Below are 20957 nucleotides of genomic sequence, written 5' to 3' on the forward strand. Positions count from 1 at the left end.
TGTTAATTTAATTAAAAACAGTAAATTAACTATTGACTAGGTTTAATTCACTATCAATTAACCATTTATATAAATGCTGGTTATTATAAAGTGTTACCCATTCGATCTAGTAGCCTGTAACAACTTATAAATAAGTGAGGCATTGGTCAGCCATACAAACAAATTTTCAAACATGACATTGTATTGGAATGGCTGCATGCTGCATGTAGACAGGCAGTAAATATTGCACCAGACAAGCAGTAAATATTGTACCAGACTTTGATTTGGGATTTTTTTATTATCCACAAAATCCCATGAAAAGACCAAAACCAACAATCGACTGATCCATCTAACAAGTATTTCCTATGCAGCCAAAGTCTGACATAGCGTTTTCTGTGCCATTTCCTTCTATTGTGGTCCAAAAAACTATTACAGTTTTTTTTTGCAATTGCTTACACGCCAAAAGTGAATGCTACAAAAGCATCAACACCTTAACGTTCGCAACTATGCCCTTTAACAAAGGCACCAGAAGTACAAACACAGTTCCTGCTTGGCACTTTGTTTGTAATTCCGCAACACACTTTTTTTTCAAAACACTACACACTGTTTCTTACATTAGACACACACATTTAAGAATGAAATATTTTTGCAATTGTTGGGAAAACACTTCTATTCAAAATGCAAAACACGAATTGGCAACACACACTAATTGAACACCAAACAGTCTGAGCCTTAGCACTACAAATAGGCCTTAGGTAAGCTCGCCTCTTTTGTGAGAACTTTGCAAACATGGAGGCAGTGGGAGCAAGAGGAGAGGGAAGAGAGAGGAAGAGGAGGAGGAGGAAGAGGACAAGCACAAAGAAGCGGATTAGGGATGATTTTGATGGTGATGTGGCCAGTTCAGTTTGTTTGACCATTGCACTGTAATTTTACTATTATTATTTTGGTTTCAGTGACTTTAAAGTAACATTGTATTGATTTCTGCACTGCACATTCCTTTGTGTTTTTTGTTTTTTTTGTTGTTGTAAAAACCTACAATAGTAAAAAATAAAGCTGTATAATTTTTTTTCTGTTCAATGAAATGTCAGTTGATGTACTGTACTGGAACAATCATTCACAGAAGTCTGTATGAGGAAATTAAAAAGGTATACAAAATACTACAGACAGGCTGTCAAAGTTAATGTGATAATATTGCGTTAATGCAAATGCATTTTAACACCACCAATTTCATTAATGCTATTTTGTGTTTTGGAGGTTGCAGTGAGCTCAGTTTTAAAGCCAGAGTGGAAACACTGGCTTAATGTGAAACTAGAAAATCTAAGGAATCCATTGGTACTAACCACGTTGGCTTAATGGCTAAATAACGTACGCTAAATGTTGGCGAGGACAAACTGACATGGCCAATTTCAAAGGGGTCCAGTGACCTCTGACCTCAAAATATGTGATATGTGACATTAACTTAAGGACAATCTTGTGATTAGTTGCGATTAAATAATTTAATCGATGACAGCCATTTCAAAAAAAGGATTGTTAGGTTTTGATTGGAGAGTTTCATTTTGACATAGAATTGAGATGTTTATCTCCAAGTGTTGGCTAGTGTATAGAGTTTTGACACAACTAGTGAAATTATGCAATAACTGTGTAAGCGATCGCAAAAAAAACTGCAACAACAAATCAATGAACCTCACTGTGGCACTGGGTCAAAACCTCCTTCACTGCCATGAACGAGGTCACTGCAGTTTAAGTCGACCCCACATACACCGTCCTGCTGCCCTCAATACTTGGGCATGAAATCTGCAGCTGATTAAAGCCCCCAACAACAAAAAATTACTCCTCTTTGAGTAACGTTTGCTTAAAACTAAAGCGCCCAACTATTTACGGAAACTACTGAGGTTTGTTGTTTATTTCTTTTCAAATATTACTAACCTTTAAAGGGACTATTTGTAACTTTCAGAAATGCTTCTTAACAGCGACACCTGTGGCCGTGAAATCAACGAAAGTCAGCGTCGGGCTCGCGCTTGCTTGCTCTCAATATACCTGAACGAGCATCACTCAAAACAGTGAGGCGACACACGTCAGCTAAAACCACAATATCACTCTATATTTCAGCTGCTTGGCAGTAATGTTAGCTGACCAGACGAAGGTCTCTCCATGAACATGATTTAGATCTGATCCTAGTGTTGGCTTTTCCAGCGGGGCTCTCCAGCATGTCTCCCTGCTCTCTCCGCCCGCAGCCGGAGAGAGCAGAGGAGACACCGGCACCCGGTCGGTAACGAGAAGACAACGTAACTCTCTGCACAGCTCGGTTACTTCACAAGACACGGGAAACCTCTGTTGGTCTGGAGGAGCTGCAGCAGTTATTTCTGCACAAACGTCCCCTGTGCATTCACTAGATATTCTCAGAGCTAAACTAACTCTTCTGCAGTGTGTAGTGAGCGCGCGTTCACGTCTAGAGGTGGAGCGAGCTGAGCTGTCTGAGTGAAGGCGAGCAGGCAGAGGAGGAGGGTACAGCGGCTACACACGAACGCGCATATGCGAGCGCGCATGTGTGACGACCCGCTACATTTATGCGCGTACAAAGTTACAAATAGTCCCTTTAAAGCTACACAAATCAATGTTGTTGTTTTTTATATTAACAATGGATCAAATGACTATTGTCTAATGTCTATTGTTAAATGTGAAAGATGTTACATTGCCCAAACTGCCTGCAGCACCAAACAGCAGACACAGTAAGCAACTAGCCATTAAGAACATTTTACATCTACCCCCTGGAGACCCAGAGATTTTCCTTGAGAATTCATCAAGCTACAGAAAAAACACATCTACCTGAATGCTAATGTTGCTCTATGTCTGCTGGATGTGTAAATAGGCAGCTTACACATTAGCTGTAAAAAAAATGTTAAGGTGATAAGTCAATGATTTGTTTACTAATTGTTCTGCTTCAGCAAAAGTAGCAGTAATTACAACATAAATTGTTGACAGCACACTGTATTAGATATGGAGGGTAAAGGCACCATTAACTACTAAATGTTATATTAGTAGCCTTTCATAGAGTATTATATCATATTTGTTAAATAGCTGGATCACTACATTTGTATTACTGATGCAGTAAGCAGCATTTTAATGTTGAAGCTGGTGGAGCCAATTTTTACATTATAATTTAACCCCAAACACCTTTTAATTACATGTTGCTGTTTGCATTTATCATTAGTATGAATAAACAAGCCCCCACATAACCAATTTAAAGTCCCTACATATTAGGCTTTTGACTTTCTGATAATGTGCAATGTCACAGTGTGAAATGCCAACAACCGTTGAAACCCTTGAGCCAGCGCAGCCCACACTGTGTTGGCTAAAACACAACAGTTGGAAAATAAATACTGTATCTGAGCTCAGCCTTGCAGTTAAGTTGCACAGTGAGCCTGTGGTTGCTGAAATTATCACCCCAGTTTCCCTCTTTTTTCCATGGCCATCGGCTGTGGCTGCATATTTCTAAAAATAGCTTGTTTTAATCCTGTCACTCAAAATATCAGTGTGCCCCACAAACCTCAATAATGATATTGTCAGAAGAGATGCTTTTGGCAACTCCTTTTAAAAATATTCTGTGTGAAATTTGTAGGCTGATGAAAACTGTATATCTGTATGACAGTAAGAGCCCTCAGACAGTGACCCAAAAATGGTTGTACAGTAATATTACATTTCTTTTTTTTTTTAACAACCCGTTCTTGCACCCCTTAGCATCTGTATGGGAAGTGCCAGACTTTCAACTAACTCCAATGTAGAGAAGAGATGTAGTTATAAACGGCTCACTCTAAGGTAACAAAAACACAACGATTCTTATATTCAGGTGATTATACACTAAAGAAAACATTAAATTCCATATCTACCAATGGAGCCTCCAAAATGTTAAACACTGTTCCTTCAACTAACGCCATGTACTTAAGTTATGTAACAAGCATTCTTATTGTACCTAACAAGCGTACTTATTTGAACCCAAACCACGAAATTTTCCTAAACCCAACCAAGTAAACCTAAAAACAAAGTATGTTGGAAGTTTATTTTCAAAGACACTATGCATGTATCGAGCGGAAATTAAATGTTTCCTATGAACACTGAAGTTCATTTTGAAAAGACACTATGCATTTAACACTAAATGCTTTCTGCGAGCACATAACTTTATTTTTAAAAAGACACTATGCATGTAACGAGTGAAAACTAAATGATTGTAAACAGAAGTTTATTATGAAAAGAAACTAAGCATGTAACAAGCGTAAACTAAATGTTTTCTGCCAACACAGGTTTATTTTGAAAAGACAATGCATGTAACGAGCAGACAATAAAAATGTTTTCTATGAACATGGAAGTTTATTCTGAAAAGACACTGCTGTGTGCATGCAATGAGCAGAAACTAAATGTTTTCTGTGAACAAGGAAGTTTATTTTGAAAAGACACTGTATGCATGTAATGAGCGGAAACTGACACGCCATCCCTGACACGTTCAAAACCGACACTTCGGGGTCTTTCTTATGTAGCTTTATTTTAGGTTTTCTCAATTGTATTTTTGGCTCGTTTTTTCAAACGAGTCATAACATTCTCTATACTGTAAGTGCAATTGTTACGACTGTTTCATGGGGCATCACAACTCTGTTGCATGTTTGCAAAAGGTAATAACTTACCCACAACACTTCATTCATGCTTCAAAACCTAGTTATTGTGTCAGTAAATTGAATAAAATGTTGTTTTGTATCGTGTGAGCCCTACTGTTCATATTGTTCACATGTTTTTTCATCATGGCAGTCAACCTTGGAAATATATATAGCGCGGAGCTTTTTCGATTCCCATTTCAACAATAGGTCAAAGTTTACTGGGGAAGGTCAATCCTGTACAATAGTGTATACACAGAAACAGGATATTGTGTTTACAGTACATGTATTGTGTAGCAGTGTGTTACACCACTCTATCAGTGGCTCAAAGGTAGAGCGGGTCGCCCACCAATCAGAAGGTCGGGGTTTCGACCTTTGACCTTGCCACAAAATGAAATCCATGACAATAAAACATTTTTAAAAAAAACGCAATTATGAAAAACATACAGTAGTTCAGTAAAAAAACAAATTGTACCTCCTCACAATACGTAACACACGTGTGCCAAACACGTGCAATTTGCTTGAATGAATGAGAAATTGTGAACAACACACTAATTATCAAGAGATTTGAGCTTACTGTTTTCCAAAAAATAATTCTCATTCAAGAATTGAGCCAAAGCGAATGAGAAAAAACTGTAACAAAGACAATAGCAGCCTTAGCCAACAACCACTGTGATGACTAATCTGGAGGCATGTTATTTTCCAACCCGGACCTTATTAAAATGTTCTTCACCATCATTTCCAATCATGCATAGCAACAAACTCACTGATATCTTTATTAGAGTGGAACTCTCCACTCTGCTACAGCTTCTCACTGGGAGCAGTAATGCAGTATTTCTCAGTTGTTTACACACGTTTTCTGAAAGCGTACCTCATATTCTAAGAACTCTACGCACAAATCCAAAAACACACAACACACACGAAAGGCACAAATCTCTTGCAAAATGAAACGCTGCCTTCAAAACAATGCGATCTCTTCTCATAATGGTATTTTGTGTTCAGATGACGCACACGCCGTCAGATGAATACAGACATTTCTATGAAGCAGTTGAACACTGACGTGCTCAATGTAAAACACTACTTTGAAAGGACAACTCTTGTGTGAATTTGAATGAAAATTTGTTTAGCTGCTCTTCGGCAGTGTGCAACATAAAAGTACAAGTCTGTTGTAAAATATGTTTGTACACAAATATTCTGTAATATGAACAGAATACTGTATACATCCCAACAAACACAAAGTGTTCTATATACATATTAAACAATACAAAAACCTTTTCACTCCCTTCCTTGCTTTTCCTCTTTGACGTCCTCCTCCTCTTACTCTCGCTCCTTTTGCTATGCCTCTCTCTCTTATGTCTCATCCATTGTTACAAAAAACACAAGAGCTCACTTGGGGCCCTTTAATTGCTAAAGCTCTGATTACGAGTGGAACAATTGTGCAACATGTGTTTGCCCATGTGAGGAGTCAGAGTGGATAGCAGGACATTGAAGTTTAACATTTTGAATGGCTGTGTGTTCCATGTGAACTCCAGAGATTTTATCCTTGAAGATTGGGCCAAATGAAGGGAAAAGTGGGGCTCAGAACTTCAATCTGAGTGTAAAGCAGAACATGTGCTTGTATTTTAGCAGAATTAGTTCAGGGAGTTGGAACATGAGTTGCAGGTTGTGGTCATTGTGTCTCAAGTACCACTGTAAAGGCCCTGACACATCATGCCGACTTTTTGCGGTGTGTCCCGCACCGTCGGCTCTAGTCTGCCTGTGTCAAGTTTTTTTTCGGACGATTCAGCATGTTGAATTGGCGACAACGCCCGTCGGTGAGAGATATCACTCTGATTTCCTGATCAGCTATTTTCAACATGACTATCTGGAGTGAAGCTAAGTGAGAGTGGTGTGAAAATTGTTCGGCAAACGCTGATTTGTTTCATGTACATATCATAACAACGGCTTGTATATCCGCCGTCCTCGGCCTTCCGGTTTCCCTTTTTGAATGACAAATACAGACTACCGCCGCCTGCTGGTGTGGAGAGTTATTTCCTCTCACGCCATACCTGCTAACTGGCCGTCGGCTGTAGTCTTTGCGGTGTGTTCAAATGCAACTTCTTGGCCAAGACAAAGGCGACGTGAGGCGACGCAACAGTCAGCCTTCATCGCCGCTTGTTCTTTGATTTTGGCTTAGTGTCTGGGCCTTAAGTGTGTAAACAATAAAGAAAAAACTGTATTTGCATAATAATAATTTAGGTCTGTGATAATCCGTTTCAATCTAAATTTCAAAAACAGAAAGCTCACAAGACATGACTGTGTGTTCTACTGATCGAAAGAAAGCAACAAGCCATGCTTCCATTCAGCTTCCATTAATATCTTATTTGCCAGTACCAGGAAAATGTGCAAAACAAAGTTAATTAATTGTTGATTAGATAGCTAATTGGTAGAAATGATAGACCTGATTGAATATGTCGCAAGCTTCCCATTGTTGAAAATGAGATCAAAATCTTTGGCCCGGGATGTAAAACGCATGATCAGCCCTATTAATCATAATAATCAGTTAGAGATAGGTGGATAAGAACATACTGTTTCTTCAGTGTCTCTCTTAAAACAATAGTCCGGTGTCCATATGGACATTGAAACAGGTTTTGCTTGCTTTAATCATTCCTCCTGTTCATACTGGCTATGTTGGATTCCCTTCCTTAAGCCTATGTAACTGATGGGGAACAAAACCCATAGTCCTCATGCTGTTGCTTCAAGCAAAGTAAACCTACAATTATGAGTAATCATACTACCTCATTTCTGGCACTGTCGTTACATACTCTCATTGTTTTTACATATCTGCTATTTTTGTAATGCATTAATATGTATTTTATTGCATTGTATCTGTTATGTTGTATTGTGCTGTACTCTGTTGTACTGTAGTACGGTTGCTGAGAAAAGGCAAACAAATGCAAAAGCCACAACACAACGGAAGTGAGCAACAACTGAAGTTGACTATGAAACCGGCCGACTATTAGGCGGATCCCGCTCAATACATGTCGAAAGTGTTTATAGAAGTGTTTGATGTGCGTCTCATGGAACAGATACGCTTCCATTTTAATAAATGTATCAATAAACACTCCTCTTAAAGCTTCAGTAGGCAGACATTTTTTGGCATCATAGGGCAAAAATGACATAATAACCTTTCAGAATATTGTAATTCAAGTGTTCTGAGAGAAAACTAGACTTCTGCACCTCCTCATGGCCCTGTTTTCAGGCTTTAGACAATCTAGCCCGTGATGGGAGACTTTGGTCAATCACAGGTCATTTCAGAGAGAGAGAGCGTTCCTATTGGCTGTGCTCCGGCTGGTGGGCGGTGCTTAGTATTTCTTCAACTGTTCTCAACACGGCTGCCGGGTCACAAACTTTCACATTTTACAGCTAAACAGAACACTACAAGATGTTTCTAAAAACATTTGAGGCGAGAATTAGATATTACAGTAACAGAATATTAATTCATATTTGATCAGCGCTGCCTAGTTTGACCGTTTGGTTGGAGTTTGCGAGTGATTGACAGTTGGTCAGAGACGGCAAGGCTCGAGCTGGGCTCTGATTGGTTGTTTTCCTCCGGTCTGTGAAATCTTGCAGATGCCATTAGGAGCACCGGAAGACACCGGAGGACACAGAGGCACATGATGTTTTTCAGATTATCTGTCTCATGTACTACCGTCAGGATATAGTGACCGTTTCATAAAGATAACTTTTTGAATCCTATTTGCTCCATTTCTACCCACTGCTGCTTTAAAGTCTATTTTGTGCCACGTTTAGTGAAGCGTTATCTGCATAGACAGCCGTTTAAATCCCGCTGTACATGTGTTCTGAACTTATTAACCGTATTGAACAAAGCTCCCAGTTTGTCTGCGAGCTCGCCCGTTTCACTCCAGACAGATTCCCCTTACTCGCTACGGTGGGTGGGGAAATAAAATCAATACATACAAACACTGTTGATTTCTTCCCAAGGAGCCGTGGCCGTTGCCAGCTACGAGGGCCAGACCTTGGTAATTATTTCCTAAAAAGCCCACTGTATCTTTGCATCTGAATGATGTGAAACTGCTTAAATGCGCTCTGTGCACTCTGCATCTGAGAGCATGTTCACTGCAGGGATTTTACATATGAAAACTACATGAAAACCAAAATTATACTTGGTGATTAGATGGATAGATAGATAGATAGATGAAATCATGTACTGTATGTATGAGATATTGAAAAACAAGCATTTATTAGAGTTTTTCTCATTCGGTTTGGCGATATTGAATTCAAATTTTTTTTCCAAAACAATGAAAACCATTTCAAAACTTTGAATCTCTGTACAATTAGTTTTTTGTTCACAACAGATTAGAACTTCTCACTCATCCATAGGCATTCATACCAATGTTTTCCTTTCACGGCAGTGTTTTAAATTGAGCACATCAGTGTTCAACTAGTTCTAAGACATGTCTATTCATCGGATGGTGTGTGCGTCATTTGTACACAAAATACCATTATGAGAAGAGATCGCATTGTTTTGAAGGCAGAGTTTCATTTTGCAGATTTGTGCCTTTTGTGTGTGTGTGTGTGTGTTTTTGGATTTGTGCGTAGAGTTCTTAGAATATGAGGTACGCTTTCAGAAATCGTGTGTAAATAATTGAGAAATACTGTATTACTGCTCCCAGTGAGAAGCTGCAGCAGAGTGGAGAGTTCCACTCTAATAAAGATATCAGTGAGTTTGTGCTATGCATGATTGGAAATGATGGTGAAGAACATTTTAATAAGGTCCGGGTTGGAAAATAGCATGACTCCAGATTACTCATCACAGTGGTTGTTGGCTATAGCTGCTATTGTCTTTGTTAACAGTTTGTCTCATTCGCTTCGGCTCAACCCTGGAATGAGAATCTTTTTTTTCTTTTCAAAACAAAAAGCTCAAATCTCTTGGCAATTATTTTGTTGTTCACAACAGATTAGAATGTCTCATTCATTCAAGCAAATTGCACATTTTGGCACATTTTGTGCAGAAGAGTAAGTACAATAGTCACACACATTAACCACCTACATACAGCATGTCTTGTTGATCAAAACTGATGAGTTGATTCTCAGTGAGATTGTTGTCCTCTTCACAACTTCTAAGCATTCTTTCATCGTCATCACATGCAAAATTATCCATTCAATTATCAAAATCTGTCAGACATATATGTATATTCCAAACATATCTATGCTATTGTGTTACGTACTGCGAGGAGGTACAATTTTATGTTTTTTTTACTGAACTACCGCAGCGTTTTTTTTTTTATTGTTGCAGGTTTTGGTTTTAATTATTGGCATGGATGTTATTTTGTGGGACATTTTCTGTTTACATGAAAGCGCAAATGTGAATTATTTGTTGATAATATATGTAACACATTGCTACACAAATATGTTCACTGTTAACACACATATCCAGTTTCTGTGTATACAGTATTGTAGCCCATAGTTTTGACTTTTCCCATTAAATTTGTACCTGCTACAACAGCCTTCAGCTAGACAAAACTGACATTCTGGTATAGAAGAAGTCCACAAAATGAACAAAACACATGTTTGTATAAAAGAAACATTTCCAGTTGACTGCCATGTTGAAGAAAAATCATTTAAACATTTTGACCACTACAGCTCACACAATGACAAAACAACTTTTCATTTTGGTGCCATTGGCCAATTTACTGACACAATGACTGTATTTTAGTTTTTCTCAATTTGCTTTGGCTCATTTTTTGAAACAGTCACAGTTAACATTCTCTAAACAGTAAGTACTACTGTCACAACTGTTTGATGGGGGCATCACAACTCTGTTCCATGTTTGCAAAAGGTAGTAACTCACCCAAAACACTTCATCATGCTTCAAAATCTAGTTATTGTGTCAGTAAATTGGCCAATGACACCAAAATGAAAAGCTCTTTTGTCATCGTGTGAGCCGTACATGTTTTTTTCACCATGGCAGTAAACACTCAAAATGTTTCTTCTATACAAATTTCTGTTTTGTTCTACCTTTTTGTTGACACTGACTATTTACTGTTCTATACTGTCAGTTCTGCCTAGCTGAGCTGTTTAGATTCCCATTTCAACAGTAGGTAAAAGTTTACTGGGAAAAGTCAATACTGTACAATACCTTAGTACACAGAATAAGGATATGTACATGTGTGTGTATACAGTAAATATACTTGTGAAGCAATGTGTTACATGTATTAAAAATAGATAAATTCACATTTGAGCTTTCATGTAATGTCATTTACAGTGAACAGAACATTTGCCACAAAATAACATCCATGCCAAAAAAACAAACCTGCTGTAGTTCAGTATAAATAAACATCAAATTGCACCTCCACACAGTACGTAACACCGTGTCATAGATATTTATGGAATATACATGTACAGACATAGGCAAAATTGTTGGTACTCTTCCGTTAAAGAAAGAAAACCCCACAATGGTCACTGAAATAACTTGAAACTGACAAAAGTAATAATAAATAAAAATTTACTGAAAATTAACTAATGAAAATCAGCTGTTGCTTTTGAATTGTGGTTCAACAGAATCATTTTAAAAAACAAACTGATGAAACTGGCCTGGACAAAAATGATGGTAGCCCTAGAAAAGATTGAAAATAATTTGACCATAGGGACATATTAAGCTAAGGTGTGTCCTGTAATTAGCATCACAGGTGTCTTCAAACTTGTAATCAGTCAGTCTGCCTATTTAAAGGGTGAAAAGTAGTCACTGTGCTGTTTGGTATCATGGTGTGTACCACACTGAACATGGACCACAGAAAGCTAAGGAGAGAGTTGTCTCAGGAGATGAGAAAGAAAATTATTGACAAGCATGTTAAAGGTAAAGGCTATAAGACCATCTCCAAGCAGCTTGATGTTCCTGTGACTACAGCTGCTCATATTATTCAGAAGTTTAAGGTCCATGGGACTGTAGCCTACCTCCCTGGACGTGGCCGCAAGAGGAAAATTGATGACAAATTGAAGAGATGGATAATACGAATGGTAACCAAAGAGCCCAGAACAACTTCCAAAGAGATTAGAGGTGAACTCCAAGGTCAAGGTACATCAGTGTCAGATCGCACCATCCGTCGCTGTTTGAGCCAAAGTGGACTTAATGGAAGACGACCGAGGAGGACACCACTGTTGAAAGCAAATCATAAAAAAGCGAGACTGGAATATGCCAAAATGCATATTGACAAGCCACAAAGCTTCTGGGAGAATGTCCTTTGGACAGATGAGACAAAACTGGAGCTTTTTGGCAAGTCAAATCAGCTCTATGTTTACAGACGCAAAAATGAAGCATACAAAGAAAAGAACACTGTACCTAATGTGAAACATGGAGGAGGCTCGGTTATGTTCTGGGGCTGCTTTGCTGCATCTGGCACAGCGTGTCTTGAATCTGTGCCGGGTACAATGAAATCTCAAGACTATCAAGGCATTCTGGAGCGAAATGTGCTGCCCAGTGTCAGAAAGCTTGGTCTCCGTCGCAGGTCATGGGTCCTCCAACAGGATAATGACCCAAAACACAGCTAAAAACACCCAAGAATGGCTAAGAACAAAACATTGGACTGTTCTGAAGTGACCTTCTATGAGCCCTGATCTAAATCCTATTGAACATCTGTGGAAGGAGCTGAAACATGCAATCTGGAGAAGGCACCCTTCAAACCTGAGACAGCTAGAGCAGTTTGCTCAAGAGGAGTGGGCCAACATACCTGTCGACAGGTGCAGAAGTCTCATTGAGAGTTACAGAAATCGCTTGTTTGCAGTGATTGCCTCGAAAGGTTGTGCAACAAAATATTAAGTTAAGAGTACCATCATTTTTGTCCAGGCCAGTTTCATTAGTTTGTTTTTTAAAATGATTCTGTTGAACCAAAATTCAAAAGCAATGTCTCATTTTCATTAGTTAATTTTCAATAAATTTGTATTTATTATTACTTTTCTCAGTTTCAAGTTATTTCAGTGACTTTGTGGGTTTTTCTTTCTTTAACGGAAGAGTACCAACAATTTTGCCTACGTCTGTATGTATGTCATCTCATCAGTTTTGAGCAGCAAGACATGTGCGAGTGATTATTGAGCAAATTGTTGACAACCGTACTTCCTCTTGTGCACACGTGCAGTTTGCTTGAAAGAATGAGAAATTCTAATTTGTTGTTAACAACAAACTAATTGTTCAGAGAGCTTAAGCTTATTGTTTAGAAAAAAAATAATTACCATGCAAGAATTGAGCCAAAGTGAATGATACAAACTGTAAATACTGTATATTGCACATGTGCAACAGGACTGAAAGGTCTAAAGCCCCACTAGCAGCCCCTAGAGGCTGTAACGTTCTTCACACCCCAACATGAAGAGTTAGTGCTGTAATCAACAGTCTAGCTCTGTGTTTGTGTGCCATCACAACTCTACCTTAAAAACCCCTTTTAGGTCTAAGTGTTTATGTTGCATTTCTTGCTTATAGATGTATATGAGAAATATTTCCAAAGAGATATATTTTCCAGTTGCACAAGTCAAACAAAGGCTTCATAAACGCACCTAAATGTGCTAAAAGATTTCCTCACTTCGCATTACTATTCCTATAGAGTATGCCCGTTATTGATTGCAAGTCCACACCCCTTCTCTGGGGTTGTCAGTCATTAGATTTAGTGGACATACAGATAGTCAGAAGATAAGCAGGAAAATGTTAATTAGAACACACCCTGGCAAAAACTGCTGGAGTGCACTAAATGTTGCAAAAGTATCCAAGGACGTTAGTTTATTCATCTACAGCACATGGAAGCGGAGGACTTTTGTACAAAGCAAAAAAAGAGAATTTTTTTTTCTCCGTAAACATGCTTCTAACAGTGATGTGTGAAACGCAAAGGCCCGCAGGGGACCATTAAAGACAAACTACGCTGTTTGATAATAGGACAGAGCGTAAAATACACCTAAATGTGTCAGCATCTCGGGCTACTTATCATCACATGCATAATGAGCACCGTAGCTCATATTACGACCACATCGATAACATTTTTACAACATCATTGCTCCAGCCTCTGGGACAGACGCTGGCCCATTTAATGAGGTTTATAATGATACATGCCTTCCTACGCCCTTTCATCAGTCTCTAAATTGGCACTAAAGGGTTTCGAGTTGACCTATTTACTCATTGTGCTTCTGATCTGGTTAATACGGTGACATTGTGGTGGCACATAACCGTACGCCCACAAACGTGCACCCACGTGTCAGGATTTGATGGCGTGTATTATCCGTGTGCTGCGGAGGCCAAGAATGAGGTGGTTAGAGATAGCAGTGATATTCAAATAAGCACATTTAGAAACACATTGAGCCGCAGCATTGCTTTAGATACGGGGAGAGAAAAACTAAAATGAGGATGTAAAGAACAATTTGAAAGCGTGCATGTGTGTGCTTCTGTGTGTGTGGCCCCGGGAGTCTATCTGTATCCCAGGGTCATGCGGTCAGATGTATGGTCACGGTCTCCAGGTCTGGGTCCCCAGGTCTCAGTGTAAGACTGATGAGGAGGATATTTCATCTCTTCTCCACCCCACAGGCTTCTGCGTGTTTGTGTATATCAGTGTGTGCGTTGGTGGATGTGTGTGTGTGTGCGGGGTGTTTTGAACTCCACCGAGCAGGTGGCGAGATACCATCCTAATACGGTGGCGCGGCAGATGGCAGAGCGCGCCACCTGCATCCCCTCTAGACCTCCAGGACAGACCGCTGCATCACCTCACTGACCAACCGGCACACACACATTTAGATCTGCTGAGTGCCAGCACATTTGGGACCATTAAATGCTCCCGCTATGTGTGTGTGTGGAATGACCAGGAAAAAGCAAAAATCAGGCTGTGCCAGTCTAATCAACCCGTTCTCACTCCCAACTCGTCAAATACCGCTGATTGGTCAGTGCCAATTGCTCAGTGCCCCCTTGGCACGGGAGCACACTTTAGTAACAGTATATGACGAACCGGGCTTTCAACTAACTCCAATGTGAACCCACCCATGGTATTATTCAACTGTCAGATCAAGTGGCGTAGTATTAATAATGTGAGAGTCCATTCGGGCCGTCAAGGTAGGTGGTGGATGGGTCAAACAAACATGAATTTCAACCAGGAGATCGGTGTTCGTGTCCCGTGTGAAACTAAAAGTAACGTTTACTTATATTGTCACGTCAGTCGTTCAGTATCGCCAGCCCCGAGAGTCACGTGAGTCATTAGTTAGTGAAGTTAAGGTCAACCTAACTAAGTGGTTGTGTTGCCTAAACTTAGCTTCCTGTGAAAACGGAAGTTTATTTTGAAAGTACACTATGCATGTAATGAGCGTATATTGACACCCTGTCCTTGGTCCGTCTAAAAGTAACGCAAGAGGGGTACCCCGTGCATTGGTCTCCGATGCCGAGGGACACTGACCAAGCGGCGGTATTTGACGAGTTGGGAGTGAGAATGAGTTGGATAAACACCCATTCAAAGCAATGAAAGGACATTTCTGTAATCCATGTTTACCTCTGCTGAAGTAAAATCTACTATATATGAAGCGATAAGTGCTAATGTTTGGTATTACTACATATGAATTGGTAGTTTGTTAGCTGACTGGTTGCCCCATATATAGATCCCTATGCAGTTAGCTACAGCTAAGGAAGCTACTTCCTGTTTGTATGTAAAATGTGAGCTATGGGATGCTTATGCTGTCTCCCCAAATGTACAGTCAGAATGGCCACAATTGTGAAACCCAGGTTGAAAAAATACTTAAATGTAATGCTTTTTTATGCATCTGTATCTGTCATATTTTGTTTTACCACTTTAATCACAAATAGAAATTCAGCAAGGGAAACACTCTCTGTGACAGCTTTTTCTTAGTACCGTAATGAAAAATAATTTGGCAATATCCTCAGCTACATAACCACTCCCTCTGCACCTATTTATCCTAACCGCATTAAATCTCCTTTTTAACATTCAAGTGCTTCTACTCCACTCTCTGTGGTCAGAAAACTGTGAAGTCTTTATAGAAACAGAATATTGGTCAAAGCCTTGGAAGTATCCAGCCACGTGAATTAATTTAGTGTCTTGTACAATGTTTATTCAATTACAGCTGGTATGTGCCTGGGACAGCTTTTCCCTTGTTTCTTTCAAAGGTTAAAGGCAATTTATCGCCTATTTGGATAGTTTCCTCCCAATTTCGACTGAAATTTGATTATGATTGTTTAATCGGGTTTAGAAGGGGACAAAGGCAGCTTGTGGTTCGTTGTAGTTCACCTCATTGTCTTCCCTAATAATTCAGGAACACTCACTGAGACATGCAGTCTTCATTGTCGGTTCCCACACATACTTTATGAGCCCATTATTTAACACAGGGTACTTGTTTTAAACAAACACAAACAACATTTTTTTTGTTTTCAATTCCCACAGATTCTAGGCCCTCAGTACATTGTCATGCACAAAACATTCATCAGACAAATCAAAGTAGCTTTCCATAATGAATGGCCAACACTGTTTGTTTACATCTGCTATCATCCAGTTAAAAGCTTCCCCTCAGATCAGTGTGACCTTTGAAAGCACTCGGCACAGCTCTGAGCAAGAGTTTTCTGGATGCAATATGTTCTATAATTATGCTCATATGCCTCCATGCTAATTTACTGGCTTCTGTGATAGATTTCCTTTTCAATTTCCATGTCTGTTACTGTATGAAGGAAATAGGATGTATCCTAATGACTCCATGTGGTGATGCTCTGATGTCTCCGCCAGCGCGCCACCGTGAGGTTGACAGTTGTGGATTTCAGGGAAATGTTTGGACAACTGTTCGTTGGATTGACATGAGATTTTGTACAGACATAACCCTGAATTATAATGCCCCAATCCCAATCCCCCCCCCCCCCCCCCCCCACGGCATTAAGCCCTGAACCCTCAGGGACTTGCCTGACGTCACCTGGTAAATGTTCGAGTGTGAGAGGCTGCAAGGGTTTGAAATGGTATTAATATGAATGGGACAGCACTTTGAGGGGACATATCACGTTAGTTTGACGACGTCAATTCTGGGTTTTATTTTACATTTTTGACTGCCTTTTTGAACGTGTTCCAGGATCTTGCCTTACGAAACTAGAGGGAGCTGTCCAAATCTATTTACTTCAAACTTCATTAAGCAAAATTAAAAGAAGAGGTTGCTGAATAAACCAGGTGTGTAATATATAGTCTAATGCTTGCATTCCTCTGATTTCATGTGTTTTTGAACACCCATGTGCCGTTTTTTTTTTTTACACCTCCGGGCTTCTCCTGGTAACCCTGCATCTGATGTCACAAAACTATGAATTGTGGGTAATTCCCTCAGGCAAAGTCTGCAGAAATGCGGACTTATGGAAAATGTTCGATTTGCGATGACTTAATTGGTGATCACTTAACTTTTCTTCCAGCACCAGCATCAGGTCAAAATGTTAATTTGTCAGAGGCTATAAACTATTGACATCCCCATGAGCCCTCAGCTTTACTTGTTTACATGTTTAGTGCAAATTAGAAAACCTAAACTAAGACAGTGAACATGGTAAACCTACCTGCATGAATGTAAGCATAGTGCCCAAGTACAACCTTGGGTCGCCAATTGTCCTATATCGTCCCCTATTTTGGGCTAAATTGGTTTGTCCAAAACAAAACCTCCCTTGGCCCATATTGACTGCTTCTCTGCTCTGTCCAGCAGACACTCTTACAGATCCTAGATCTGATACAACAGCTGTACAGATGCGCTGATGTGCTGAACACAGAGATCACCTGTCCTCCGATCACAGCCCCCCTCATGTGCTTTAGTTGTGTGTAGGGTAAATGTGCAAATTCCTGCCAAAAAAAAAAAAAAGTTTTGTTGATGTCTGGTGTTGTTCGGTCGGTTTGGCATGTGCAAATATGGATTAACCTACAAAAAAGAGCTGACTGTGTAGCTTCAACAAACAATGGAAAGCAAAAAAAAGATGTGGGTTAAGCCCGTCAGCTGTGCCTTCTGTACTTTATGCAGTCAGGAATTCTCAATTGGCCATGGAAGTGAGAAATGACCTAACTCAGCATGCTTCCACAGAACTGCACAGGACAGCCACAATAACTAAAAGGTGCAAGCACTATCGGTGAATTCTTTAGCCCCGTTTACACCACAGGAACATCCCTCGGAACTAAGAACCTGTTGAGGAACTCATTGCATTTTGACCGCAAGGACCAGGGTTTAAATTAAGTTGCGGGGACATTTTTGGGCCCCAAATAAGGCCCTGGTCGGTGGGTAGTATTTTCTGAAAGTACCGGAACTTTCGGGGCGGAGTTTTTAGCGATGACCGTTGCCGAATGGTAAAACACACACACAGCACCGCTGCTTCAAACCACTTCATTCATAAAACAAGGAAGTACTCTAGTATCGATTTAGGACCATTCCAGGATGAGGGGTGAGCATTTCTCTTTGTTTTATAACATTAAAAGTACAGTTAGGCTCTGCTGTCGGCCTCTCGACTCAGTGTTTCCGCCTGTTTCATCTAATAAAAAAAGAAAAGGTTTATTTTTTTTTAATCTTAGCAGGTCTTTAGACTGCGGTGGAAACGCAGACAACAGTGGGCTGAAGGAACCTTTTAGTTCCTTTAAAAGTAGTTCCAGGGACTAAAAATCCCAGAGACACTTGTGACAAAATCGCTGCAAATGAAGCCTCGGATGTGTACCATACTGTTAAACACAGACTCAGCTACGACAGGACCGACTGCTTTGTTAAGCTCAACGTTGTTTTGTTTGATGACTCAAATGTTGAGAAGAAGATACACTTGGGAAGAACAAAAGCTGAGATTATTACAATGAGTGTTTTAGGACCAAAGATTGTGCGAGATATGTTGGACGTTCTGTCCCTGACCGAAGGTGAGCCTGTGTATATCTCAGTTGCCCCTGATGGAAAATGTTCCCATTGTGCGTGAGATATGTCTCTGTATCTGATGGGAGTGCAGCGCAAGTTACTTGACTTCTATGAAGACAAGTGATGGAACTTGCAAATGGCATAGCCTACATCAAGCTCTGGTGAACTGTCTGGAAAAGCATGAATTGGATATCAGACATATCACAGCATATGCAGCAGATAATGCAAATGTCAGCACGGAGCTGATCAAAAAATGAACTTCAAACATCTGTGAACTGTGACTTGTCATGTAAGGACTACTCTCTGGCTGTGCAGAATGACAAAGGACTGCTTGAATCAGTCAAGAGCAGCAAAAAATATGCATGGAAAAAAGTAGACAGTGGGAGTCACGAAGTCCCACTTTATCTCCTCTATTGTATTTGAAATGTTTGAGTTTTTTTGCAGTTATGGTCCAAATTGTGATTTCTCTGACCGTTTATTTTGAGGTTTATTCACATGAGCTTTATAATTATACTAAATAATACAGTTTTATACTAAATAGAATGTGCCTTTTTAATTGAAAAAGTATATTAATATACACTGCATATTCACAGAAATGAATTACTGTAACTCCCTTTTCTTTGGTGTCCCTCTCAAGACCATCCACAAACTTCAACTGGTCCAGAACTCTGCCGCTCGCATCATCACCACAACCCCCTCCATTAATCACATCACTCCTGTCCTTGAGCATTCTGCTCCTCACCTTTAAGGCCATCCATAACCCTCGCTCCCCAGTAGCTCTCTGAACTCCTGTATATCAACACACCCATCTGCACTCTCAGGTCTTCTTCTTCCATCCACCTCACTCCGCCACCCGCCCGCTTGACCACCACGGGGTCTAGAGCCTTTAGCCGCTCTGCCCCCTCGCCTCTGGAGCTCCCTCCCACCAGACATCCGTGACATTGACTCTCTCTCCGCTTTCAAATCTCATCTCAAAACACATCTGTTTAAACTGGAATATTCACTTTGATCATTATCCATCTGCGCCCACGAATCCTCGGTACATAATGATTTTATACACTGTAAATTTGTTTTGTTCATTTTATTATTTATTGTTACATTGTTATTTATTTTTTAACTCTGCCTTGTAAGGTGACCTTGAGTGTTTTGAAAGGCGCCCATGAATAAAATGTATTATTATTATTATTATTACTACAACACCATACCCACACTGCCGTGGCACCGTGCATCGTGACACGCCACCTTTTGTGAGAAAGTTGGTAACCTTAGCATAACCTCACAGAGCCACTGGTGTGGCTAAGGAGTCTTACTGGTGTGAGGCAAAGCTAATTTTAGAGGCAGTGTGATTGCATACAAAATGGAAAGACGTGATTACACACAAATTCACCCGGAGCTGCGCACATTGACGTGAGGACGCATCTCCAAGTGTTGAAAATGTTCCAACTTAAGCAAAAAATATGGCTTTATGAATCTCATCCATAAACATACAGAGATAACAGAAAGAACTAAAGTGTCTGGTGAGTTTAGTGAGAAGCTGAAGACGAACACACAGGCACACTGGTTTTGCTTTCTGTCTGCACCAGGTGACAACCTCTGGTTCTGAAAAGAGAAGCCAATGAGGAAGTGCCTTAAACTTGCATTCTTTCTAATAACCAGCAGGGGGCGACTCCTCTAGTTGCAAAAAGAAGTCTGATTGCATAGAAATCTATGAGAAAATGAGCCTACTTCTCACTTGATGTATTACCTCAGTAAACATTGTAAATTTGAGTTATGGTCTCAATCTCTAGTTTCAAGTCTTCTTCAATACAGCATGATGTTCGTTTAGTAAATTATGGTCCTATTTAGAGTGAACTAGACGATAAAGCAGGGTGTGCTTTAGGGCGTGGCTACCCTGTGATTGACACGTCGCCACCACGGCGTTGTACGGTCTGGAAGTTGTCCGTGTTTTCGTCTTAAAACTTTAACCCTTTCACAGTGTGTTTTCAGTTCGTGAATGTTAATTGTAACATTTTGGTCGTCTATCTTATTCAGCATTCGGTTGTTCTCAGCTCCACCTTCTCGTGTCACTTCTGGTTGCCAATAAACAAGATGGCAACAGCCAAAAACCAAGATGGCAACGGCCAAAATGCCAAACTCAAGGCTTCAAAACGGCGGTCTACAAACCAATGGGTGACGTCGCGGTGACTACGTCCACTTCTTACAGTCCATGGTCTGAACACACCTATTGTCTTGTTTGATTCTAACCAGCTGTGTAGGCCATTTGCACAGTGCATGCATCTTTTCATGGTTGTAATCTCTTTTGTCACCTATGTACATGTACATACATGACTGCGTATTGGCCTGTGAGCTTGTGTAAGATGCTTCTGATCCAGTCACCGAGGACCTGAAGCCCTTTGCTGTCGTGCTGCTTATGCGTTGCTTTCACTGCACGGCCAATGAGGACTTGGTGTAACAGATATTCCGGGA

This window comes from Sebastes umbrosus, chromosome 3 (assembly GCF_015220745.1).
Source record: "Sebastes umbrosus isolate fSebUmb1 chromosome 3, fSebUmb1.pri, whole genome shotgun sequence".
Lineage (NCBI taxonomy): Eukaryota > Metazoa > Chordata > Actinopteri > Perciformes > Sebastidae > Sebastes > Sebastes umbrosus.